Here is a 27,854-nt window from a genome sequence, read left to right as displayed (position 1 = left end):
ACAACCACCGGCGCAGGGATCTCACAAACAACCATTGCGTGTATTATCGTGTTAACTCCCTACGCCCGTTGCGGTTCACGTTTTTGTTGTCACACTACCCACCATGTCGGCATGCGCCGATAATCTCTCCCTCGTAAACTTCCAATACCAACATATGGATCATAGATAGAACACCATCCCGAGGAGCAACCATTGCGTGTAAAGATAGTGGCGTTTCAACTCCTTGTGTCTGTAGCGTTCACAATGTCGCACTAGATGAGCATGCTGGCATGCGAAGATCATCTCTTCTTTATAAACTTTCAATAACCACCGGCGCGTGGATTCCAGTAACAATCTACCCACCACAACTATTCATCGCGTGCAAGAAAGTAAGTTTTCAACCGCGGATATGTCTGTTGCAGTTCATGCTTCTAATGACGCAACTGGATAACCACGCAGGCATGCGCCAACCATCTTTCCCCGTAAACTTTCAATAATCATCGACATGTGGATGTCACAAACAACCCTACCCCGCAAAACAGTCATTGCGTGTAAGACAATTGTTTTTTTCTTTGAGGCTGAGACAATTGGTTTTCAACCGTGTGCCCGTAGCAGTTCGGGCGTCCGGCGCCACACCGGACCACCACGTTCCGGCCGCCGGGACCCGGCTGCCCCGCCGTGAAGGGCAACAAGTAAAGTGGGTGCACGGCGCTGGTACCCATAGCGGAGCAAGAGAGACCTCTTCCGGTCTATAAAACCTTTTCTCTCTCCGCTGTCTGGTCTCTCACCTCCATCTTGGCATTTCCGGGGCTCCGCCAATATAACCCTCCGCCCTCCCTTTTCTCTCTCCAACCACTCCGCCTCGCCTCGCCTCGCCCAGCCCCCCTGTCCTGTCCTGTGCGCCCGTCGCGACAACCATCTGACTAAGCAGCGCCCTCCGCGCAGCGGCCCATGGCGCCGGCGGTGGGGATCAAGCGGGCCGCCGCGGCGCAGGCCGTCACGGTGCAGGCGCCGCCGCCGCCGCCCGACGCGCGGCTGGTGCGCGAGGCCGTGCGGACCTCCACGATCGCCGAGGCCGTCGCCCCCGCCGCCCTGCAGGCTCCCGCGCCCGCGCTCGAGGGCTTCCTCTGCCTCGAGGAGGTGGAGGGGCGGCGGTGGAAGTACGTGGTCGATGCAGCCCCCGGGAAGGGCAGGGGCAGGGGCCGGGGCGGGTCCGCTGTTCCCCTGGGGGCCTCCGTCCGGGCCGTGCCGCTCCAGTCGCCGCTGCCGCCCGCCGAGGTGAGCCGTTTTGGTGGGATTGCGGCGTCCCGTCGTCTTTGCTGCTGTTGGTTGTGTGTTTTTGGTGTGATGGCTCTCCTCCGCGTTAGGTTTCCTGTTTGATTTGGGGGAATTGGTTGTGGATTTTGGGCGATTTGGTGTGCGCAAGGCGTGGCCATCTGCGAATTGTAGATTATTTGTGCAGCTGCACAATGTAGATATGTTTTTTTCTTCTCAGGATGCACGCTCTAATTCTGCCCAGGAGTGTACTGACTCGATACTTTCGAGGCAGTTTTATTTTATTTAGGTGAAACCGGGAGAGTAAATTGTGTCGTACTTCCAGGACTGTGACTTTGTTCCTGTACAAAGTTATTTTAGTCCAAGGTAGTATTGTTTTCGCCGTCAATTTTTGGTTGGGACTAAGGTAGTTTCTAGGAAATTTAATATTGCAGTGGACTACACATGCCAGATTAAGTTGATTGCTGACTGAAAGTTCTTTTTGGAATTATTACCTGTGGAAGTTGTCCTCTTCAGTTTATTCTCATCCTTTTTAGAGAAGAAATTGGGATTAATGGAATTCATTCTGTAGTTAAGTTGTGCAGCAGTTGTTTTCAACTATTGAATAGAGGATTCAACACTGTTATGTGAAGATTAAAGTGCTGTGTGGAGAGTTGAACTCACTCCACATTTATGTTCTATCTCTAATAAAGTACATTGACCATACAGGTTTGATAAATAACACCGTTACACACTATGGCTGCAGGAAATAATGGCGTTCGTAAGATCGTATGTTGTGCCTGAAGGGTTTCCAGACAGTGTTACTCCTTCATACGTCCCATACATGACCTGGAGAGCTCTCAAGGTACAGTTTAGAACTTGTGTTCAGCACTGTCTTGATTCATCTGTATCATGCTAAGATTTGTTCGCTGTTCAGCATTTTTTTGGTGGAGCAATGGGTGTGTTCACAACAAGAACCTTGCTGAGCTCCGTTGGAGTCTCTCAAAGCAAGGTTACCCCGGGTGCTATTGCTATCAAACTGGATCCTCAAGGTAAACAAATCATGTCTATTCAAGAATCTATTTGTTTAGGTCATCATACCTTTCTACTGATTCATTTTAAGACAAATCAAAAATTTATCACTCCCTCCGATCCATATTAATTGACACACCCTTAGTACAAATTTGTACTAAAGTTGTACTAAGCATGCATCAATTAATTTTGACCTGAGGGAGTAGAAGAGTTTTTTGCGATAAACTTCATGAACCTGAAGTCTTATCCTTCTAGAGTTATTGGTCATCTGATAGCAATATCTTCTGTTGGCTGATATGCTCTTCTTTGCTTCTTGTCATTAGAAATCAAACACGTATTATTTATTCTAACCATATAGTTGTGATTGTGGTCCTGCTCTAGGACGGTGCTGGACGTGTTGGAAAAATGCTTTTTGCGCGACAAGGAAAGAAGTTTGACAATGACCTAAAGCAGGTAAAACATTTTAAAGCATGTTTACATTTTTTTTTACCATCTAGTTATCTACTGTACTTTATTTCCAATTTCTTGGTCCCATGTGCACGACTAACTGAAACTGAATTTTTCTGTAGCTCCGCTTTTCTAGTGATCTCTTGCTGGAGATAGGCGCTGGGATAGAGTTAGCTACTGCAGCCTTCCCTCAGTTTTTCTTGCCTATGGCTTGCGTTGCAAATGTTGTAAAGGTCTGTCCTCGCCGGTCGTTCAAAGTTGGAGTAATTGGATTTCAAGTACATGTACTCGACACTGTTTTGAAAGTATTGATGAAGAACTTCTGTTTTTTCATGCAACATTTTTAGAATGTCGCTGCTGTTACATCGACCTCAACTCGCACCCCAATCTACAAGGCATATGCAAGAGGAGAAAATATTGGAGATGTAACTGCTAAGGGCGAATCTGTCGGGAACATTGCAGATCTGGTAACTATTAACATGTTTCCTTGAACTTTTTGCGCAAGTGGCACATTAATGAGGCATGCAACTGAGTTGGCTGATTTACTTGCATAGTTGGATCGTGTGACCTGAGCTTTGGTTGTATGAGTATGATATCATCTGTTCACTTAATTTAACAGCAATTCTGACATTATTTTGTTGATTTCACATGAAGCTGGGCACTGGTTTGAGCATCTTTATCACAAAGCGGAACCCATCGTTGGTGACTTCATTTGCCCTCCTGTCATGTGGATATCTCCTGAGTTCATATCATGAGGTTCACCTCAATACTTTATTTCTTGGGTCTTGTTGCTCCCTCTGCAAGTCATATGTTGATACTGAGTTTCTTATCAGGTGAGGTCTGTTGTGCTGAATACCCTAAACAGGGCAAGGTTTACTGTTGCAGTGGATTCCTTTATTAAGACAGGTAAATCACATATTTTGGCTTTGATTTTTTTTAGATATTATGCTTTGGATTGTTCTAGAAAGTGCAAACATACTTCTAGAATTGTTTATATGGACAAACCACTGATCTTTATCAGTTATATTAATGTGACTAGTAATTAGTAAAGCGGCACTTATATTTGTGAAATGCTTCCTAAAGCGAAGCCAAATACAGTATTAGGCATAGCAAAGTAAGAATTCAAAGGGCTTTAGAAAAGATTTGACAGTTCCTTTTGATCAATCCATAACCATGGTGAAAACATGAACTCTTGGTGTGTATCAGCACAATGGGTTGGACATACTCTCTTCTATCCTTGCACTCACAGTATTGAGCTCGAAACTGCCATATGGAACTTTTAGAGTCTCTTGAAGTTCTAATTGTGGTCTCTTTTAGATGCATCTTCTGTCTTAATTGCGATTTTATGTAGTACCTGATTCTCCAACCTTTCATGGTACAGGGTATGTTCCCTCGTTGAAGGAAGGAAACTCGCAGGAGACAATATTTATTCATCCTTGGCGGCATGAGCCAGTTTCAATAGGTTTGCACTTGGTTTCTTCTGACTGTGGTCCTTTCGCTGTACATGGAATGTTTTTTTTTTACAGTCTGATACTTTTTTTCAGGATCACGATTTGGAGAAGCATTTCAAGAACCCGTTTCATTTGTTGCTACAAGGCCTTTGTTTGAGGTACATCCCCAGCTCCCTGGCCAGTGGCCACTACCAGTATATTTCCTGCATTCCTTCTTTTGGTATGGCTAATACTTCCTATCTTAATTGCAGGATGAGCGATACATGGTAACATATAACCCAACAAAGGATAAAGTATATGCATTGCTCAAGGACCAAGCAAAGCCAGATGACATTCTCAAAGCTGCTTTCCATGTAAGCAGCTGTTTGCATTGCAATAATTTTGGCTTTTAGGTGTGTTTGCGGTCCCTAATTGTCCTATGTCCTGATAACGACACTGCTTTACAGGCCCATGTGTTGCTGCATTTCATCAATGTATCACATGAACGGAAGAGGATGAGCTCCAATCGATCAGATCACTATGGAAACCCGCACCCACGGAACATGGATTTCCTGGCACACATCGCAGAATCCTGCAAAATTGTGTCATCCTCTTATGGAACATTCAGGAAGAAAGCAAAAGAACAGGTAACGCTCCTTCTCTTTGTGATAAGTGTGCTATCTACTATCTAGCACTCCCAACTACTAGACATAATTGTGACAAGCCGCTTGATTGAAACCCTCGATACATGACTAACCACATTCCTTTTTGTTGCATTTCAGGGCTGGATAATGTCAGAGTCACTTCTTAACCCTGGGAAGGCTCGATTATGCGTCACGAGACCGCAGTGACTTCACTATTTCCGTTTACCATCGACGGGATGATACCATCTCTAGCTGTTACTCTAGCTTTTTCGACGAAGACGGGACATGATGCTGATGAGTTGTTGGTAGCTGAACTAACATGTGTTGGAGCCCGGCCTAGGTGTTAACCAGTGAGCCTACCATCTCGTGCAACCCCTACTGCTGTATCAACTACAGCTGCCGAAATCCGGGGACACCAAGAAGCTGTAAGTCGTATGTTCTTGCCCCCCCTTGACTTGTATTTACACCAAAAATCTGTTGCTGACCAATCATTTGATGCTTGGGACTTGTCAGGTATGCTCGCGCTGAGCCATGAGAAGACTGAGGGCGACCTCCAACCGCTAACTGCATAGGAGTAGGTTCCGTAGAGGGACGTATATTTAAGCTTGCTGGTAGTAGCGTCGCTGTGATGGAGGACTTGCTAACTGTATGTAGCCTGTTCCTGAGTGGTGTTCGTCGGCTGCGGAGTCGTTTTCGGAATGTAGGAAGAGCTGTTTCCTTTTTTGCTGTGCTTTGAGATATGGTGTTCGTCATGCACCTTTGTAGGGCCGCTTGTTGTAAGTTGCAGTTTTTCCGGGTGGAGAGTGTTTTTATGTCGATGCTTGTACATACTAGTACCTGCTTGTTGTAATAATCGGAAGCGTTTTGCTGTTGAGTTAAATTTTGTGTGATGTAGTATCTCATTGCCGCTGCAAAAGCATTTTCTGGTACTCTGCTGCATCTGGGTTAGTACAACAGCATTTTCCGGTACTCTGCTGCATCTGGGTTAGTACGGCCGATGGGGGCGAAACGAGCTGTTCCGTTCCGTTTGTGGCTGGATCCTTTTCTTCTTCTTCCGAGTATATTACTTAAATAGAAAAGTTAACATTTCAACCCTGAACTAACCATTTGGTTTAATTTATAACCCTGATCTTTAAAACCGGTCGAAATACACCCCGAATCACACATGAGTTCAAAACTCAAACCTGCTCTCGGTTTTGAGTTGGTCAAGCAGTTTTGACCATAGTCAATGCTGACAGGGCAGCACCACATCAGCAGTCATTGTTGGTTGGGAGGAGTGAAAAAAAGTGGCTCGTTTTCTTTAGGCTGGTCACAATGGGCAAGAACATAAGCTAGTAACTTCACACTTTCCTAGACTATGTTACTACCTCCATAGTGGGTAGGAACATCTATGTAGTGTCATGCAATGATGTATTTATTAGGTTATAGACTCATTGTTTCTTGGAGTGTGTGATGTTCCGGTAACTTAGCTAGTTACCACAAACACCTCTTTCTTCATTAAATACGTGCCACATAAGCAAAGTTGTATTGGAGTGTGTGATGTTACTCTTAAGTTCCTCCCCACTGTGACCAGCCTTATCTCTGACTTGCCCGACCCCAACACTTTCGCGCCATACCATCCGCCGCCGGCCTCGCAGCCACTGCCTCCGTCTGCCGCACGTACACACGCTGCTACCGGCAGCACGCACGCAAGCTGCTGGCCCAAAGCGGGCACACACGTTGCTGGCCAGGAGTGTTGAGTAACGTGATTGTATTAGAAAACATAAGTTAGACTAGGAAATATTCTGGCTTGATTTGTATTCCAAGTAGATCATGTACTTCTATATATATGCCTACGAGGCTCAAGCAATACAACGATTATTTCACCAATCATCTTTCTCCTTCTAACATGGTATCAAACTAATCGGTCCTAAACCCCAGCCGCCGCCGCTTCCGCACCCGCGCGCCGCCCTCGGGACGGTTGGTCTTCATGACCGCCGCCGGGGGCCGCGCTGCCCGTACCTAGGGTCCGCCCGCCGGTCGTGTTGACCGGCTGCCCTAGAGAGTCTTTTCCCCGAGCCCTTGCTCCGGGGTTTTCTCTCTCCCGCCGGTCATCTCGATCGGCGGTTTTTTTTGTTTTCCAATCTAATCTTGATCGGTTTGCGTCGCCCGCCGTCGCCGTCGACACCGAGCGCCTCTACTTCGACCCCGACGCGACCAGCCGACCTCTCCTCCGACCCGACAGCCACACGCGCCGAGGCGGCCCGTCAGGGCAAGCCGTCGTCCGCGCGTCGGTCGCCCGTCGCCATGCGTCGGCCGTCACCGTCCTGCTCCGACCGGGACACCTGCATCGCCCCGACCCGGTGGCCACGCGCCATGCGACGGCCAATCATAGTCGTCGCTCGCGTGCCGGCCCGCCCATTGATCCACATCACCCGCCTCCGCCGCATCTGCACGGCGGCCCGGCGGTCTACCTCGCCGGCCTCGTCCTTAGCTGCGTCGGGACAACTGCGTCAGGCTTGTTGGCTGCCTCAACTCGGGCTGCTCCGTTGGTCACTCGGGCCTCGCTGCCGGGGCGTCGGTGTTGCTTTGGCAGCCCGGGTGCCGGTGCTGACAAGCTTGTCCGCATGACGTCTCACGCCGTCCGTCGTCGCCGACTTCATATCGGACTCCGCCGCCACCACGCCTCCACCGAGCGGCGTCCTCGACCTCGCACGCGATCGTCTTGATCACCCGCGCGCCGCGGCGATCCGCCTCATCTACGCGGCGTGACCGACCTGGCCCGTCGGTTACGTGTGCCTCCGCAGGTCCCGTGAAGATCATCCCTGAGTTCAGCGCGCCTCTTCACTGATCGAACATTGGGCTGCCGCTGCGTCGCCCCGTCGGGCCATAGCGCCGCCGCCCCGTGGTTCTCCTCGCGGCTGCATCGACCCGAGTGTCGCTGTTGCGTCGCCCCTTCGGGCCATAGTGTCGCGATACGCAGTCCCTGCCGCCGCCCCGAGGCCGTCCCTGCGGCTGCACCGACCCGCGAACCGCCCTTGCGTCGCCCCTTCGGGCCGCAGCGTTGCGGCCCATGGTCCCCGCCGCCACCCCGAGGTCTTCCCGTCGTCGCCCCGACCCTCCTACCGCCGCTGCGTCGCCCCTTCAGGCCGTAGCGCCACGGCCCACAAACCACTCCGCCGTCATCGCGCGTCGACCTCCCGTGGTATGCGCCGCGCCGTCTCCCTTGGCACGGGAACGCTACCGTCCACGCCGGTCTTCGTCACGCTGTCAGGGTTCTTCGCCTACTTCGAGCACCGCCGCCGCGCTCCTAACCTAGCCGCCGTCGCCTTCACCAGGCCGCCGTCGCTGCTCTTCTTTGGCCACCGCCGCCGCTACCTTCATAGCCGCTGCGCCGCCCGTCCACCCCCTTCGGTCTTCGTCCAAGCACCAGCCCGTCGCCAGCGTCGCCGTCATCTACCCCGACCACTTCGTCTACTCCGACCTGTTGAGGAACGTAGTAATTTCAAAAAATTTCCTACGCACACGCAAGATCATGGTGATGCATAGCAACGAGAGGGGAGAGTATTGTCTACGTACCCTCGTAGACCGTAAGCAGAAGCATTATAACAACGCGGTTGATGTAGTCGTACGTCTTCACGATCCGACCGATCCAAGCACCGAACGTACGGCACCTCCGAGTTCAGCACACGTTCAGCTCGATGACGATCCCCGGGCTCCGATCCAGCAAAGCTTCGGGGATGAGTTCCGTCAGCACGACGGCGTGGTGACGATGATGATGTTCTACCGGCGCAGGGCTTCGCCTAAACTCCGCGACGATATGACCGAGGTGGAATATGGTGGAGGGGGCACCGCACACGGCTAAGGAACGATCCGTAGATTAACTTGTGTGTTATGGGGTGCCCCCCTGCCCCCGTATATAAAGGAGGGAGGGGGGGTGCGGCCGGCCCCCTTGGGGTGCGCCTGGAGGAGTCCTACTCCCACCGGGAGTAGGACTCCCCCCTCTTGCCTTGGTGGAGAAGGAAAGGGGGGAGGGGAAAGAGGAAAGGGGGGCGCCGCCCCCCCCCCTTCCTTGTCCTATTCGGACTAGGGGGGAGGGGGCGCGCGGCCTGCCCTGGCCGGCCCTCCTCTTCTCCCTCATGGCCCACTAAGGCCCATTAACCCCGAGAGGGTTCCGGTAACCCCCCGGTGTTCCGGTAAAATCCCGATTTCACCCGGAACCTTTCCGATGTCCAAACATAGGCTTCCAATATATCAATCTTTATGTCTCGACCATTTCGAGACTCCTCGTCATGTCCGTGATCACATCCGGGACTCCGAACAAACTTCGGTACATCAAAACTTATAAACTCATAATAAAACTGTCATCGTAACGTTAAGCGTGCGGACCCTACGGGTTCGAGAACTATGTAGACATGACCTAGAACCATTCTCGGTCAATAACCAATAGCGGGACCTGGATGCCCATATTGGTTCCTACATATTCTACGAAGATCTTTATCGATCAAACCGCATAACAACATACGTTGTTCTCTTTGTCATCGGTATGTTACTTGCCCGAGATTTGATCGTCGGTATCCAACACCTAGTTCAATCTCGTTACCGGCAAGTCTCTTTACTTGTTCCGTAATGCATCATCCCGTAACTAACTCATTTGGTCACATTGCTTGCAAGGCTTATAATGATGTGCATTACCAAGAGGGCCCAGAGATACCTCTCCGACAATCGGAGTGACAAAACCTAATCTCGAAATACGCCAACTCAACATGTACCTTCGGAGACACCTGTAGTACTCCTTTATAATCACCCAGTTACGTTGTGACATTTGGTAGTACCCAAAGTGTTCCTCCGGTAAACGGGAGTTGCATATTTCTCATAGTTACAGGAACATGTATAAGTCATGAAGAAAGCAATAGCAGTATACTAAACGATCAAGTGCTAGGCTAACGGAATGGGTCATGTCAATCACATCATTCTTCCAATGATGTGATCCCATTAATCAAATGACAACACATGTCTATGGTTAGGAAACATAACCATCTTTAATTAATGAGCTAGTCAAGTAGAGACATACTAGTGACTATATGTTTGTCTATGTATTCACACATGTATCATGTTTCCGGTTAATACAATTCTAGCATGAATAATAAACATTTATCATGATATGAGGAAATAAATAATAACTTTATTATTGCCTCTAGGGCATATTTCCTTCAGTCTCCCACTTGCACTAGAGTCAATAATCTAGATTACATAGTAATGATTCTAACACCCATGGAGTCTTGGTGTTGATCATGTTTTGCTCGTGAGAGAGGCTTAGTCAACGGGTCTGCAACATTCAGATCCGTATGTATTTTGCAAATCTCTATGTATCCCACTTGGACTTGGTCCCGAATGGAATTGAAGCGTCTCTTGATGTGCTTGGTCCTCTTGTGAAATCTGGATTCCTTTGCCAAAGCAATTGCACCAGTATTGTCACAGAAGATCTTCATTGGTCCCGATGCACTAGGTATGACACCTAGATCGGTAATGAACTCCTTCATCCAGACTCCTTCATTTGCTGCTTCAGAAGCAGCTATGTACTCCACTTCACATGTAGATCCCGCCACGACGCTTTGTTTAGAACTGCACCAACTTACAGCTCCACCGTTTAATAAAAACACGTATCCGGTTTGCGATTTAGAATCGTCCGGATCAGTGTCAAAGCTTGCATCAACGTAACCATTTACGACTAGCTCTTTGTCACCTCCATATACGAGAAACATATCCTTAGTCCTTTTCAGGTATTTCAGGATGTTCTTGACCGCTGTCCAGTGATCCACTCCTGGATTACTTTGGTACCTTCCTGCCAAGCTTATTGCTAAGCATACGTCAGGTCTAGTACACAACATTGCATACATGATAGAGCCTATGGCTGAAGCATAGGGAACATCTTTCATTTTCTCTCTATCTTCTGCTGTGGTCGGGCATTGAGTTTGACTCAACTTCACACCTTGTAGCACAGGCAAGAAACCTTTCTTTGCCTGATCCATTTTGAACTTTTTCAAAATTTTGTCAAGGTATGTGCTTTGTGAAAGTCCTATTAAGCGTCTTGATCTATCTCTATAGATCTTGATGCCCAATATGTAAGCAGCTTCACCGAGGTCTTTCATTGAAATTTTTTTATTCAAGTATCCCTTTATGCTATCCAGAAATTCTATATCATTTCCAATTAATAATATGCCATCTACATATAAAATCAGAAATGCTACAGAGCTCCCACTCACTTTCTTGTAAATACAGGCTTCTCCAAAAGTCTGTATAAAACCATATGCTTTGATCACACTATCAAAACGTTTATTCCAACTCCGAGATGCTTGCACCAGTCCATAAATGGATCACTGGAGCTTGCACACTTTGTTAGCATCTTTTGGATCAACAAAACCTTCTGGTTGCATCATATACAACTCTTCTTCCAGAAATCCATTCAAGAATGCAGTTTTGACATCCATTTGCCAAATTTCATAATCATGAAATGCAGTAATAGCTAACATGATTCGGACAGACTTAAGCATCGCTACGGGTGAGAAAGTCTCATCGTAGTCAACCCCTTGAACTTGTCGAAAACCTTTCGCAACAAGTCGAGCTTTATAGAGAGTTATATTACCATCAGCGTCAGTCTTGTTCTTAAAGATCCATTTATTCTCAATGGCTTGCCGATCATCGGGCAAGTCAACCAAAATCCATACTTTGTTTTCGTACATGGATCCCATCTCAGATTTCATGGCCTCTAGCCATTTTGCGGAATCTGGGCTCATCATCGCTTCCTCATAGTTCGTAGGTTCATCATGGTCAAGTAACATGACTTCCAGAATAGGATTACCGTACCACTCTGGTGCGGATCTTACTCTGGTAGACCTACGACGTTCAGTAGAAACTTGATCTGAAGTTTCATGATCAATATCATTAGCTTCCTCACTAGTTGGTGTAGTTGTCACAGGAACCGGTTCTTGTGATGAACTACTTTCCAACAAGGGAGTAGATACAGTTATCTCATCAAGTTCTACTTTCCTCCCACTCACTTCTTTCGAGAGAAACTCCTTCTCTAGAAAGGATCCATTTTTAGCAACGAATATCTTGCCTTCGGATCTGTGATAGAAAGTGTACCCAACAGTTTCCTTTGGGTATTCTATGAAGACACACTTCTCCGATTTGGGTTTGAGCTTATCAGGATGAAACTTTTTCACATAAACATCACAGCCCCAAACTTTAAGAAACGACAACTTGGGTTTCTTGCTAAACCACAGTTCATATGGTGTCGTCTCAACGGATTTAGATGGTGCCCTTTTTAACGTGAATGCAGCTGTCTCTAATGCATAACCCCAAAACAATAGTGGTAAATCAGTAAGAGACATCATATATCGCACCATATCAATAAAGTGTGGTTACGACGTTCGGACACACCATAACATTGTGGTGTTCCAGGTGGCGTTAGCTGTGAAACTATTCCACATTGTTTTAATTGAAGACCAAACTCGTAACTCAAATATTCGTCTCCGCGATCAGATCGCAGAAACTTTATTTTCTCGTTACGATGATTTTTCCACTTCACTCTGAAATTCTTTGAACCTTTCAACTATTTCAGACTTATGTTTCATCAAGTAGATATACCCATATCTGCTCAAATCATCTGTGAAGGTTAGAAAATAACGATACTTGCCACGAGCCTTAACACTCATCGGATCGCATACATCGGTATGTATTATTTCCAGTAAGTCAGTAGCTCGTTCAATTGTTCCGGAGAATGGAGTTTTAGTCATCTTGCCCAAAAGGCACGGTTCGCAAGCATCAAATGATTCATAACCAAGTGATTCCGAAAATCCATCTTTATGGAGTTTGTTCATGCGCTTTACACCGATATGACCCAAACGGCAGTGCCACAAATAAGTTGCACTATCATTATTAACTTTGCATCTTTTGGTATCAATATTATGAATATGTGTATCACTACGATCGAGATCCAACAAACTATTTTCATTGGGTGTATGACCATCAAAGGTTTTATTCATTTAAATAGAACAACAATTATTCTCTGACTTTAAATGAATAACCGTATTGCAATAAACATGATCAAATCATATTCATGCTTAATGCAAACGCCAAATAACGTTTATTTAGGTTTAACACTAATCCCGAAAGTATAGGAGTGTGCGATGGTGATCATATCAATCTTGGAACTACTTCCAACACTCATCGTCACTTCCCCTTCAACTAGTCTCTGTTTATTCTGTAACTCCTGTCTCGAGTTACTAATCTTAGCAACCGAACAAGTATCAAATAATCAGGGGCTACTATAAACACTAGTAAGGCACACATCAATAACCTGTATATCAAATATACCCTTGTTTACTTTGCCATCCTTCTTATCCACCAAATATTCAGGGCATTTCCGCTTCCAGTGACCATTTCCTTTGCAGTGTAAGCACTCAGTTTCAGGCTTTGGTTCAGCTTTGGGCTTCTTCGTGGGAGTGACAACTTTCTTGTCATTCTACTTGAAGTTCCCCTTTCTTTACCTTTGCCCTTTTCTTGAAACTAGTGATCTTGTCATCCATCAACACTTGATGCTCTTTCTTGATTTCTACCTTTGTCGATTTCAACATCACGAAGTGCTCGGGAATCGTTTTCGTCATCCCTTGCATACTATAGTTCATCACAAAGTTCTACTAACTTGGTGATGGTGACTAGAGAATTCTGTCAATCACTATCTTATCTGGAAGATTAACTCCCACTTGATTCAAGCAATTGAATTACCCAGACAATCTGAGCACATGCTCACTAGTTGAGCGATTCTCCTCCATCTTTTAGCTATAGAACTTGTTGGAGACTTCATATCTCTCAATTCGGGTATTTGCTGGAAATATTAACTTCAACTCTTGGAACATCTCATATGGTCCATGACATTCAAAAATGTCTTTGAACTCCCGATTCTAAGTCGTTAAGCATGGTGCACTAAACTACCAAGTAGTCATCATATTGAGCTAGCCAAACTTTCATAACGTCTGCATCTGCTCCTGCAATAGGTCTGTCACCTAGCGGTGCATTAAGGACATAATTCTTCTGTGTAGCAATGAGGATAAACCTCAGATCACGGATCCAATCCGCATTATTGCTACTAACATCTTTCAACACAATTTTCTCTAGGAACATATCGAAATAAACATATTAAAGCAACAATGCAAGCTATTGATCTACAACATAATTTGCAAAATACTACCAGGACTAAGTTCATGATAAATTTAAGTTCAATTAATCATATTACTTAAGAACTCCCACTTAGACAGACATCTCTCTAGTCATCTAAGTGATCACGTGATCCAAATCAACTAAACCATGTCCGATCATCACGTGAGATGGAGTAGTTTCAATGGTGAACATCATTATGTTGATCATATCTACTATATGATTCACGCTCGACCTTTCGGTCTCCGTGTTCCGAGGCCATATCTGTATATGCTAGGCTCGTCAAGTTTAACCCGAGTATTCCGCGTGTGCAACTGTTTTGCACCCGTTGTATTTGAACGTAGAGCCTATCACACCCGATCATCACGTGGTGTCTCAGCACGAAGAACTTTCGCAATGGTGCATACTCAGGGAGAACACTTCTTGATAATTAGTGAGAGATCATCTTAAAATGCTACCGTCAATCAAAGCAAGATAAGATGCATAAAGGATAAACATCACATGCAATCAATATAAGTGATATGATATGGACATCATCATCTTGTGCTTGTGATCTCTATCTTCGAAGCACCGTCGTGATCACCATCGTCACCGGCGCGACACCTTGATCTCCATCGTAGCATCATTGTCGTTACGCCATCTATTGCTTCTACGACTATCGCTACCGCTTAGTGATAAAGTAAAGCAATTATAGGGCGTTTGCATTTCATACAATAAAGCGACAACCATATGGCTCCTGCCAGTTGCCGATAACTTCGATTACAAAACATGATCATCTCATACAATAAAATATAGCATCACGTCTTGACCATATCACGTCACAACATGCCCTGCAAAAACAAGTTAGACATCCTCTACTTTGTTGTTGCAAATTTTACGTGGCTGCTACGGGCTTAGCAAGAACCGTTCTTACCTACGCATCAAAACCACAACGATAGTTCGTCAAGTTAGTGCTGTTTTAACCTTCGCAAGGACCGGGCGTAGCCACACTTGATTCAGCTAAAGTGAGAGAGACAGACACCCGCCAGCCACCTTTAAGCATGAGTGCTCGCAACGGTGAAACCAGTCTCGCGTAAGCGTACGCGTAATGTCGGTCCGGGCCGCTTCATCTCACAATACCGCCGAACCAAAGTATGATATGCTGGTAAGCAGTATGACTTGTATCGCCCACAACTCACCTGTGTTCTACTCGTGCATATAACATCAATGCATAAAACCTGGCTCGGATGCCACTGTTGGGGAACGTGGTAATTTCAAAAAAATTCCTACGCACACGCAAGATCATGGTGATGCATAGCAACGAGAGGGGAGAGTATTGCCTACATACCCTCGTAGACCGTAAGCGGAAGCATTATAACAACGCGGTTGATGTAGTCGTACGTCTTCACGATCCGACTGATCCAAGCACCGAACGTACGGCACCTCCGAGTTCAGCACACGTTCAGCTCGATGACGATCCCCGAGCTCCGATCCAGCAAAGCTTCGGGGATGAGTTCCATCAGCACGACGGCGTGGTGACGATGATGATGTTCTACCGGCGCAGGGCTTCGCCTAAACTCTGCGACGATATGACCGAGGTGGAATATGGTGGAGGGGGGCACCGCACACGGCTAAGGAACGATCCGTAGATTAACTTGTGTGTTATGGGGTGCCCCCCTTCCCCCGTATATAAAGGAGGGAGGGGGAGGTGCGGCCGGCCCCCTTGGGGTGCGCCTGGAGGAGTCCTACTCCCACCGGGAGTAGGACTCCCCCCTCTTGCCTTGGTGGAGAAGGAAAGGGGGGAGGGGAAAGAGGAAAGGGGGGCGCCGCCCCCCCTTCCTTGTCCTATTCGGACTAGGGGAGAGGGGGCGCGCGGCCTGCCCTGGCCGGCCCTCCTCTTCTCCCTCATGGCCCACTAAGGCCCATTAACCCCCGGGAGGGTTCCGGTAACCCCCCGGTGTTCCGGTAAAATCCCGATTTCACCCGGAACCTTTCCGATGTCCAAACATAGGCTTCCAATATATCAATCTTTATGTCTCGACCATTTCGAGACTCCTCGTCATGTCCGTGATCACATCTGGGACTCCGAACAAACTTCGGTACATCAAAACTTATAAACTCATAATAAAAATGTCATCATAATGTTAAGCGTGCGGACCCTACGGGTTCGAGAACTATGTAGACATGACCTAGAACCATTCTCGGTCAATAACCAATAGCGGGACCTGGATGCCCATATTGGTTCCTACATATTCTACGAAGATCTTTATCGGTCAAACCGCATAACAACATACGTTGTTCCCTTTGTCATTGGTATGTTACTTGCCTGAGATTTGATCGTCGGTATCCAACACCTAGTTCAATCTCGTTACCGGCAAGTCTCTTTACTCGTTCCGTAATGCATCATCCCATAACCAACTCATTTGGTCACATTGCTTGCAAGGCTTATAATGATGTGCATTACTGAGAGGGCCCAGAGATACCTCTCCGACAATCGGAGTGACAAAACCTAATCTCGAAATACGCCAACTCAACATGTACCTTCGGAGACACCTGTAGTACTCCTTTATAATCACCCAGTTACGTTGTGATGTTTGGTAGTACCCAAAGTGTTCCTCCGGTAAACGGGAGTTGCATATTTCTCATAGTTACAGGAACATGTATAAGTCATGAAGAAAGCAATAGCAGTATACTAAACGATCAAGTGCTAGGCTAACGGAATGGGTCATGTCAATCACATCATTCTTCTAAGGATGTGATCCCATTAATCAAATGACAACACATGTCTATGGTTAGGAAACATAACCATCTTTGATTAATGAGCTAGTCAAGTAGAGGCATACTAGTGACTATATATTTGTCTATGTATTCACACATGTATCATGTTTCCGGTTAATACAATTCTAGCATGAATAATAAACATTTATCATGATATGAGGAAATAAATAATAACTTTATTATTGCCTCTAGGGCATATTTCCTTCACGACCACCGTTGGTGACATCGGCCCCTGCCGATGGGTGCCGCAATCATCGTCGAGTTCTTCTCTGCTGGCCCCTCCGACTTCTCCGACATGGCGTACAGCTCGTGCAGGTCCCTCGTCTACGCATGCCTGGTGCTGGCAACACCGATGCGTGCCTTCATCCACGACGTGTCCCCGGGCGTGGCAAGCCTGGTCGGTGCTTCGTCAACTTCGTCTTCGTTCGTCTACGCATGCCCGGTGCTGGCAACATCGGTGCGTGCCTTCGTCCACGATGTGTCCCCGGGCTTGGCAAACCCTCCGCGACGGTCGTCATGAAAGTGCAACTATCCCTAGGTGGTTTTGGTAATTCATAACAACATATAGCTCATTGAGCTAATGCTATTCCAAGACTATTATTTCAGGAAAGCTCAATGAATGGCATGGCATGGATGATGAAAGTGGATCCCTCAAAATACTAAGGACAAAGGATTGGCTCAAGCTCAAAAGCTCAAGACTCTTCATTTTACATTTTAGTGATGCAAGATCACATTGAGTCTATAGGAAAAGCCAATACTATCAAGAAGGGATGAGGTGTTGCTTAATGAGCATATTGCTTCATGTGCTTAGTGATATGCTCCAAAACCCTCAACTACTTTCCCACATCCACAAATGACCTAAACCTAAAGCCAAAATCGGTCACACCGATTCTTCCAATCCGGCGCCACCGATTCCAAAAGTCATAGCCACTGCCACAAACCCTAAGCAAATCGGTCTTACCGATAGGGATCTCGTTCTCACCTAGATGGGGTTGCAATCTCTCTGTTTCCCTTCATAACGTTTCGGTCTAACCGAAGTGAGCGATCGGTCCCACCGAGATTGCAATGTAAACTCTCTGTTTCCTTTTTGTAACATTTCGGTCTCACTGAAAAGAGCAAATCGGTCCCACCGAGTTTACCTGACCAACTCTCTGGTTAGCTAATTACCAAAATCGGTCTCACCGAGTTTGTGTAATCGGTCTCAGCGAGATTACGTTATGCCCTAACCCTAACCGAATCGGTCTCACCGAGATGCATGTCAGTCCCACCGAAAATCACTAACGGTCACTAGGTTTACAAAATCGGTCCGACCGAGTTTAACGATTCGGTCCCACCGAGTTTGGTAGATTGTGTGTAACGGTTAGATTTTGTGTGGAGGCTATATATACCCCTCCACCTCCTCTTCATTCATGGAGAGAGCCATCAGACTAAACCTACACTTCCAACTTACCATTTCTGAGAGAGAACCACCTACTCATGTGTTGAGGCTAAGATATTCCATTCCTACCATATGAATCTTGATCTCTAGCCTTCCCCAAGTTGCTTTCCACTCAAACCCTCTTTCCACCAGATCCAAATCCTATGAGATAGAGTTGAGTGTTGGGGAGACTATCATTTGAAGCACAAGAGCAAGGAGTTCATCATCAACGCACCATTTGTTACTTCTTGGAGAGTGGTGTCTCCTAGATTGTCTAGGTGTCACTTGGGAGCCTCCGACAAGATTGTGGAGTTGAACCAAGGAGTTTGTAAGGGCAAGGAGATCGCCTACTTCGTGAAGATCTACCGCTAGTGAGGCAAGTCCTTCATGGGCGACGACCATGGTGGGATAGACAAGGTTGCTTCTTCGTGGACCCTTCTTGGGTGGAGCCCTCCGTGGACTTGCGCAGCCATTACCCTTCGTGGGTTGAAGTCTCCATCAACGTGGATGTACAATAGCACCACCTATCGGAACCACGCCAAAAACATCCGTGTCTCCAATTCCGTTTGAATCCTCCAAACCCTTCCCTTTACTTTCTTGCAAGTTGCATGCTTTAATTTCCGCTGGCTATATACTCTTTGCATGCTTGCTTGAATTGTGTGATGGTTCCTTGACTTGTCCTAAAAATAGCTAAAATCTGTCAAACTCTAAAATTTGGAAAAGGTTAAGTTTTTAATTGGTCAAGTAGTCTAATCACCCTCCTCTAGACTTACTTCAAGGTCCTACAAGTGGTATCAGAGCGTTGGTCTCCATTTGCTTTGATTTCCATAGCTTTTGGTGGTCATAGCCTTGGTTGCACAACCTAGGATAGTATGGCGTCTAGCGAGGGAAATTATCACCGTAGAGGTCCTTACTTTGATGGTACTAATTTTTCTAGTTGGAAGCATAAGATGAAAATGCATATTCTCGGACATAACCCCGCCATTTGGGCAATTATTTGTATTGGCTTGCAAGGTGAATTCTTTGATGGGAGAGAACCGAACCGTGAAGCGAATGCAGAAGAATTGAAGATGCTGCAATACAACGCTCAGGCTTGTGATATCATCTTCAACGGGTTGTGCCCCGAAGAGTTCAACAAAATCAGCCGTCTTGAGAATGCAAAGGAAACTTGGGATACTTTGATTGATATGCATGAAGGTACCGAATCCGTCAAGGAATCCAAGTTGGATGTGCTCCAAAGTCAGCTTGACAAGTTCAAAATGAAGGATGGTGAAGGTGTCGCTGAAATGTACTCTAGGCTTGCACTTATCACAAATGAGATTGCCGGCTTAGGGAGTGAAGAGATGACCGACAGATTCATCATCAAGAAGATCCTAAGAGCATTGGATGGAAAGTATGATACCGTGTGCACATTGATCCAAATGATGCCAAACTACAAAAATCTCAAGCCAACAGAAGTCATTGGAAGAATTTTTGCTCATGAGATGTCACTCAAGGATAAGGAGGAACTTCACAACAAGTCAAGTGGTGCTTACAAAGCCTAAAGTGAAGCCCCCACATCATCAAGTGAGAAACAAACCTTCAATGAAGAATTGAGCTTAATGGTGAAGAACTTCAACAAATTCTACAAGAGTAGAAGCAAAGAAAGAAGCTCCAAGTCAAGGTCTTATCATGACAACAGATCTTCTAGTCGAGAGCGAAATTGCTACAATTGTGGGAAGCCTGGACACTACTCCAATGAGTGTGCGGCACCCTACAAAAGAAGAGAAGACTCTCCAAAAAGAAGAAGCAAAAGAGAAGATTCACCACCAAGAGAGAGGAGGAGTAGAGATGATCATTATGAACGAAGACCCTCACGGAGAAGCAAGGATTCGTAAAGGAAGGACAAGTCATCAAGGAGCTACACAAAACGAAGACATCAAGCTCATGTTGGTGAATGGGTTTCCAGCTCCGACTCCGACAATCACTCGAGAGAAGCTATCACTCCGACTCCGAACATACTCAAGATGAAGGTGTTGCCGGTCTAGCACTTGTCTCAACCAACTCCTACGACATATTTGACTCACCAAATGAAGGAATTGGAAGATGCTTCATGGCCAAAGGTCCAAAGGTAACACATCCCGAGTATGTTGATTTCAATAGTGATGAAGATGACTTGCTTGTGGATGATGATTTACTTGTTGACAACTCTAGTGATGAATACTATGATGAAACGTCAATTAATCATGCAAATCAAACGAATAACAATGATAAGGAGAAAATTGAGCTTCTAACTAAAGAACTAAACACTCTTAAGTTGGCTCATGAAACTATCTTCGAAGATCATCGAGAACTTTTAAGGGCTCATGAGAAGTTACGCTTTGAAAAGCTCAATCTTGAGCAAGAGCATGAGTTCTTAAAGGCAATCAATGATGATCTCCGCAAGAAAAGTTCTTCTTACATTGCCAAGCATTTACTCTTATCTACTTACATGCCACAAGTCAAGTCTAGTAACAAGTACAAGAAATATACTTCCTCTAGTAGTAACAATAATAATGTTAAATCCAATGTTGTTGCTTCTAGTAGTTCTCTTGATTCCTCTAATGATTCTCTTAGCCAAGTTACTCTTGAGCAAGAAAATAGTTTATTGAAGGGAATTATAGAGAAAGGTGTTTACAAGAGCCTTGCCGGGAGTAAGCAATTCGAGGAAATTGTACGCAAGCAAGGAAGGCACCGGAAGAATCAAGGTGTTGGTTTTGAACGAAAGTTCAACGCCAATGGAGTTGAGTGGGAAGAAGATCAATACCCCAAGACAAAGTTTGTTCCTCAACAAGAGAAGTATGATCCTACTTCCTTCAAGGGGACACAAGCTCAAGATGATCTTCCACCACAAGACCACAAGAACAAAGGCAAGGACAAGCTTCAAGAAGAGATTGATGCATTTGAAGAAGCACCTAAAGCCTCGTTCAAGTGGGTCCCTAAGACTACGTCAAGTTCTACTTCATCAAGTACAACTACAACTCCAAGGATTCCCATCAAGATGATGTGGATCCCGAAGAAGAAGAACTAGAGAGTTCTTGAGGGTGACTCCGCCAACATTCTTCACTCATATCATTTTGGCAAGAACAAGTGCAATCAACTTTCACATCTTGCACTAGTTCAAGGAGTCACAAACCCTCTGTGGTAAGGCAAGGGACAAGGTAATCTAATGTTATCATGGACATCATTTTGTGTGTGCATCACTCTATGTCTATGGATATTCTTGCTTGTTCCTTGTGGGACTAACCCATGTAGGCAAGTTGAAAGTGCAACTCACTCCAAAGGATTGCTCCAAATGATCTACATCAACATTGAGCATCTACATCTTCAACACCTACATGAAGTCATCATCGACAAAACCCAAGGTTAGTTCATCCCTCTAAGGGGGATCTCACATCTAGGGGGAGCTTAACTCAAAGAATTGAGTCAAAGCAACTCTAATGGTGTGAACACATTAATGCATTATGTAAAAGTGGTAACCCCACTTGAGCTTAAACGATGAGTATGACCTATGATCAAATGTTCTCATTTGACTCCTAAGTCAATATACTCATATGTAGATGACCTAGTCATCGCCAATTGTTTGATAGATGCTAGAATTGGTTGTGCATGCTTTGCCACATATTTCATTTGCCATCTTATTGTGTGAGCATGTTGGTGCATATTTTACTCATTCGAGAACATCCACTTGTTGTTTTGTTTGTTTGGTTCCTCTTGTTTGTGCCAAGTGGATGGACAAGAATGCCTAAGAACCTTATTTAGCTATCTATGCTTTTCTCGTCTCAAACTCTATTCATGCTACATCACAAAATTTGATCAAGTCAGATTCGAACCACTCTGCGTGAGGAGCACTCGGAGTCCCCGATTCGTCATAGACTTAAACTTCCAAAACCTCTTTGTGATTCTCGGTCTGACTGATTCCTCCATTTCGGTCCTACCGAGATCATTAAGTTGATCTGAGTTTTCCATCTCGGTGCAACCGATTTGAACTTTTCGGTCTCACCGAGTTGCTATAACTGAACACAGTTATGCATCTCGGTGCCACCGAGTTGTTCCACTCGGTCACACCGACAGGGTCGGGCTATATATAGACACGGGCAAAATTTTGGAAATTTCTTCGAAACCCTTCGCCCGTGCAACAGCTCGCTCTGCCATCGTGGTCTCCGGATCGTCTCCTCGTCGCCAGCAGCCTCCTGTCGCTGGTCTCCGCCGCCGTCAATGGATTTCGTCTCCGCCGTTGCCGCTGTAGCAAGTCCACCGCCAAGTTAGGGTATGGACTTGATCTTTGTGCTATCCATATCTGATTCCTAGCACATTGTACTCCTATTGATTCTTGCCACGATTGAAACTCTTCTATCCAGCCAAAGTAGTTCATAGATTAGATGTGATTCAAATTTTTAGGGTTAGGTTTCCGCCGAAACCATCTCGGACCCACCGAGTTGAAAAACTCGGTCTCACCGATTTGGCTTATGCCATTGCACTAGTGACTCTCGGTCTGACTGAGAATTACTAATCGGTGCAACCGATTTGAGGACTCTGTGAAACCCTAGCAGTGTCGGTACCACCAAACTGAAACTCGGTCCAACCGAGATCATCAGTTTAGGTTCCAAAACTGCTTCGGTATCACCGAGTTTGAAAATTGGTGGATCCGAAATGCTTTCTGTGGAAAACTAAAACTGAACTTTTGAGTCATTCCTTTTTGCAAAAACCTCTGTATTTTGTGATGCTCATCTTTTCTATCTCATCTATAACTCTTCATAGGGTCAGCAGTCAGCTTTTGAAGTATGTCTGATCAAAGTGACAGCCAGAACAGGCCAGAAGAGCAGATGGACTTGAGTGAGGGCACTAGTCCCTCAACCTCAGATGAAGGGAGCAGAAGTACTCCTAGCAATTTGCCAAAGGCTGCAACTAGGCAAAGGAGGAAAAGAACTTCAGATTCAGAGGATGAAGATTACAAGGCTGAGGAAGATGAGGCTACTTCCAAGAAAGTGGTGCTCAAGAAGGAAATTGGCTCAGCAAAGGATATAAAGCCAGGCATGAAGATTAAAAGGCCTGCAGGAAGGCAACCTATGCCCAAGGCCAGAGCATCAACTCAACTGCATGTGAACCCTGATCCCAAAGAGCCAGTTGATGAAAGCAAGAAGAGGAAGGAAAGGGTCAAGAAGACCATAGCCAGAGTTGTTGGGCAACCTTCCATAATGGAAGAGGAAGAACTTGCTGCACCAGCTCCAAAGGCACCTAAGCTTATGGGTGATGCAATCAGATCAGGGGCTGCAACATCTAAGCCCAAGGAAGCACCCAAAGCTGTCCCCAAGGCCAAGTCTGCACCAAAGAGGAATACCAGGAGTATTCCAGCTGCTGAGAAGAACAAGGCCCCAGTGCCTGAGATTGCTGAGGAAGAAGATGAAGAAGGACATGTTCTAAGGAAACTCAAGCCAAAGATACCAGATCACAATGATACCCATCCAGTGGCTGAGGACATGAGAATCAGGAAGGATTCAGGGCTAAGACTATGGAGAATGGCAGATCCATATGCCACAAGAAGAAGAACTGCTGTTGATTACAGGTTCCATACAAAGGAACAGCAGGACTTCTATGAGACAATCTTATTGGACAAGAAGCCCATAGTTTGTGACATGAGGTGGGTTGACTGGAAATTCATCAAGGAAAATGAACAGCACTATCCTGGAGTGTAAGACAGCTTTGTTGCTTGTGGAGTTGCAGATTTTGTTGGGCAAAAGCTCACAAATTGGAATGATGAGCTTATCATGCAGTTCTACTCCACATCACACTTCTACCCAGATGGAAGAATTGTTTGGATGTCTGAAGGTACAAGGTACCAATCCACTGTAGAAGAATGGGCAAAACTGATAAATGCCCCCAAGGAGAATGAGGATGACCTAGACATTTATGCCAAGAAGAAGATGGGTCACAATTCAATGGCTCACATGTACAAGGAAATTCCAGACAAAGCCCTAGAGACTTTCTCTTTTGGATCAGTCCATTTTCTGTTGTCAGGGCTGCCTACTATAAATTGGATTCTGAGGCACACTTTGTTGCCCAAGTCTGGTGACCATAACAAGATCAGAGGGCATGCCATCAATATGTTGCATTTATTTGATGTGCCACAAAAATTCAAAGTCATGAGCCTGATCATTGAAACAATCAAGAGGACTGCAGCAGATTAGAAGAGGAGTTGTGGGTATGCACCTCAGATTCAAGAATTGATAAACTCAAAGATGGGCATAGGAAAATATCAGTTGGATAAGGAACACTTTCCACTTTATCCAGACTTTGAGGACAATGAGGTTGTCATGAATGAAGATGATCCACAATCAGTTCAAGCTCAGGAGAAGAAAGAGAAGGCAAGGAAGGAGAAGGCTGCCAAGATGCCAACTCAAGAGGAGGCATCTGAGTATTTCTTGAAAAACAAGCAGGAGCATCTTGGTTACTTGATAGCATCATCTCTGAGGATTGAGAAGGGGTTGGCCACCTTAACTCAGAATCAGGAGAGCCTGGAGAGAATCATGGAACAAAGTTCTATGATCTAGATGTCAAGGTAACTGAGATTCAGTCAGTTGTGGAGCAGCTGTAGGAAGACATGCAGGAGAGGAAGGGCAAGACAACCACAAATGTCTTTGCCAGAGTGCCTAGAGCCCAGAGGTCAGTTGCTGTGCCAGTGCCGGATACTAGAGCAACATCTTCAGCACCAGCTACTGCCCCTTCAGCTCTAGTGCAACCAGCTTCAGCATCAACTCCAGCACCCTCTACATCAACTGAAGCCTTCGTCCAAGGAGTTATCAGGACACCACCACCAGAAGATCAAGCCTGAGAGTCGATCTAGCACTATGCATTTTCTATGAATTTTTTGGTAACTTGTTGCCAAAGGGGGAGAAAAATGTATAGATCATAGGCTTCGAGAGAGAGAGAGTTGCTTTTGTTCTCTCTTGCTTTATTTGATCTTTGTTTGCTTTTGGTTGAGATACTATGCTTGTGAGACATTGATGATCATGTGTTTGATCATAAGCTACACTTATGCATGCTTGATATTATCCTATCTATCTTATGTGATCACTCACTATGCTTGGTGATGAGTGCATGTATTCATTGTTTATTATTTTGAGCGCTCCACCAAGATGTATGTAACATGGAAGAGTAACCCATGAGTCTAATTCATTATGCATTTGCAGTCCAAAGCAAATCTAAAACTATGCACAAATTTAGGGGGAGCTCTTGCTTATCACATACTTCTCAAAGCGACGATGTTATTTAAATTTTCTTATCATTTGTCGAAGCTTTGATCTATATGTTGTCATCAATTACCAAAAAGGGGGAGATTGAAAGTGCAACTATCCCTAGGTGGTTTTGGTAATTCATAACAACATATAGCTCATTGAGCTAATGCTATTCCAAGACTATTATTTCAGGAAAGCTCAATGAATGGCATGGCATGGATGATGAAAGTGGATCCCTCAAAATACTAAGGACAAAGGATTGGCTCAAGCTCAAAAGCTCAAGACTCTTCATTTTACATTTTAGTGATCCAAGATCACATTGAGTCTATAGGAAAAGCCAATACTATCAAGAAGGGATGAGGTGTTGCTTAATGAGCATATTGCTTCATGTGCTTAGTGATATGCTCCAAAACCCTCAACTACTTTCCCACATCCACAAATGACCTAAACCTAAAGCCAAAATCGGTCACACCGATTCTTCCAATCCGGCGCCACCGATTCCAAAGTCATAGCCACTGCCACAAACCCTAAGCAAATCGGTCTTACCGATAGGGATCTCGTTCTCACCTAGATGGGGTTGCAATCTCTCTGTTTCCCTTCATAACGTTTCGGTCTAACCGAAGTGAGCGATCGGTCCCACCGAGATTGCAATGTAAACTCTCTGTTTCCTTTTTGTAACATTCCGGTCTCACTGAAAAGAGCAAATCGGTCCCACCGAGTTTACCTGACCAACTCTCTGGTTAGCTAATTACCAAAATCGGTCTCACCGAGTTTGTGTAATCGGTCTCAGCGAGATTACGTTATGCCCTAACCCTAACCGAATCGGTCTCACCGAGATGCATGTCAGTCCCACCGAAAATCACTAACGGTCACTAGGTTTACAAAATCGGTCCGACCGAGTTTAACGATTCGGTCCCACCGAGTTTGGTAAATTGTGTGTAACGGTTAGATTTTGTGTGGAGGCTATATATACCCCTCCACCTCCTCTTCATTCGTGGAGAGAGCCATCAGACTAAACCTACACTTCCAACTTACCATTTCTGAGAGAGAACCACCTACTCATGTGTTGAGGCCAAGATATTCCATTCCTACCATATGAATCTTGATCTCTAGCCTTCCCCAAGTTGCTTTCCACTCAAACGCTCTTTCCACCAGATCCAAATCCTATGAGAGAGAGTTGGGTGTTGGGGAGACTATCATTTGAAGCACAAGAGCAAGGAGTTCATCATCAACGCACCATTTATTACTTCTTGGAGAGTGGTGTCTCCTAGATTGGCTAGGTGTCACTTGGGAGCCTCCGACAAGATTGTGGAGTTGAACCAAGGAGTTTGTAAGGGCAAGGAGATCGCCTACTTCATGAAGATCTACCGCTAGTGAGGCAAGTCCTTCGTGGGCGACGGCCATGGTGGGATAGACAAGGTTGCTTCTTCGTGGACCCTTCTTGGGTGGAGCCCTGCGTGGACTCGCGCAGCCGTTACCCTTCGTGGGTTGAAGTCTCCATCAACGTGGATGTACGATAGCACCACCTATCGGAACCATGCCAAAAACATCTGTGTCTCCAATTGCGTTTGAATCCTCCAAACCCTTCCCTTTACTTTCTTGCAAGTTGCATGCTTTAATTTCCGCTGCCTATATACTCTTTGCATGCTTGCTTGAATTGTGTGATGGTTCCTTGACTTGTCCTAAAAATAGCTAAAATCTGTCAAACTCTAAAATTGGGAAAAGGTTAAGTTTTTAATTGGTCAAGTAGTCTAATCACCCCCCCCTCTAGACTTACTTCAAGGTCCTACACGTCAACACCATCATCCTTCCGGCGCACCACTACCTCATCACCACTGCGCCCATGACTAACTCGGCACCCTCTTGCGCCCGCGGCTCCACGACAACTTCCTCGACACCGGGCCTAGCAAGCCCGGTCGGCGCACCCAGACTCGACATCGACCACGACATTCTTCACACGGCTACCTCGACCACGGCTCCACCACCCACGCTCTTGGCTACATCGACAAACATCATAAAGGGCTATCACCTGCTTGAGCAACCTCGTTGGTTTCCACTCCAGCCATGACTCCGCGATGCGTCGACCGTTAGGACTGTGGGGGTGTCTGTCGGCTTGCCTTCGGATTCTTCTCCAGTCTCACCGTCTGTGTCGCTACTGTTGTGACTGCGGGGGGGTATTGAGTAACGTGATTGTATTGGGAAACATAGGTTAGACTAGGAAATATTCTGGCTTGCCTTGTACTCCAAGTAGATCATGTACTCCTATATATATGCCCACGAGGCTCAAGCAATACAACAATTATTCCACCAATCCTCTTTCTCCCTTCTAACAAGGAGCATGCATGCACGAGACGCATCACTGCGGCGCTCCTGGAACGTGGCAGTAGCAAGCAAGCACAGCGGCAGGAAGCAAGCACGGTAGCATGCCAGCATAACACACGTG

General features: G+C 45.9%; 1 pseudogene across 1 annotated transcript; it reads left to right on the top strand.

Annotated features, from left to right (window-relative positions):
* The first annotated feature begins 768 nt into the window (after nucleotides 1-768).
* Nucleotides 769-5,688, top strand: LOC123071783 (protein root UVB sensitive 6-like; annotated as a pseudogene). Its single transcript, XR_006434522.1, has 14 exons — nucleotides 769-1,257; nucleotides 2,000-2,098; nucleotides 2,171-2,285; nucleotides 2,647-2,718; nucleotides 2,835-2,945; nucleotides 3,060-3,179; nucleotides 3,367-3,468; nucleotides 3,546-3,618; nucleotides 4,094-4,174; nucleotides 4,257-4,321; nucleotides 4,415-4,516; nucleotides 4,610-4,789; nucleotides 4,925-5,211; nucleotides 5,300-5,688. The product of XR_006434522.1 is annotated as a protein root UVB sensitive 6-like (transcript).
* The last annotated feature ends 22,166 nt before the right edge of the window (nucleotides 5,689-27,854 follow it).

This window comes from Triticum aestivum, chromosome 3B (assembly GCF_018294505.1).
Source record: "Triticum aestivum cultivar Chinese Spring chromosome 3B, IWGSC CS RefSeq v2.1, whole genome shotgun sequence".
Lineage (NCBI taxonomy): Eukaryota > Viridiplantae > Streptophyta > Magnoliopsida > Poales > Poaceae > Triticum > Triticum aestivum.
The sequence above is the reverse complement of the archived record's forward strand: the minus strand, read 5'-3'. Positions and strand labels throughout refer to the sequence as shown.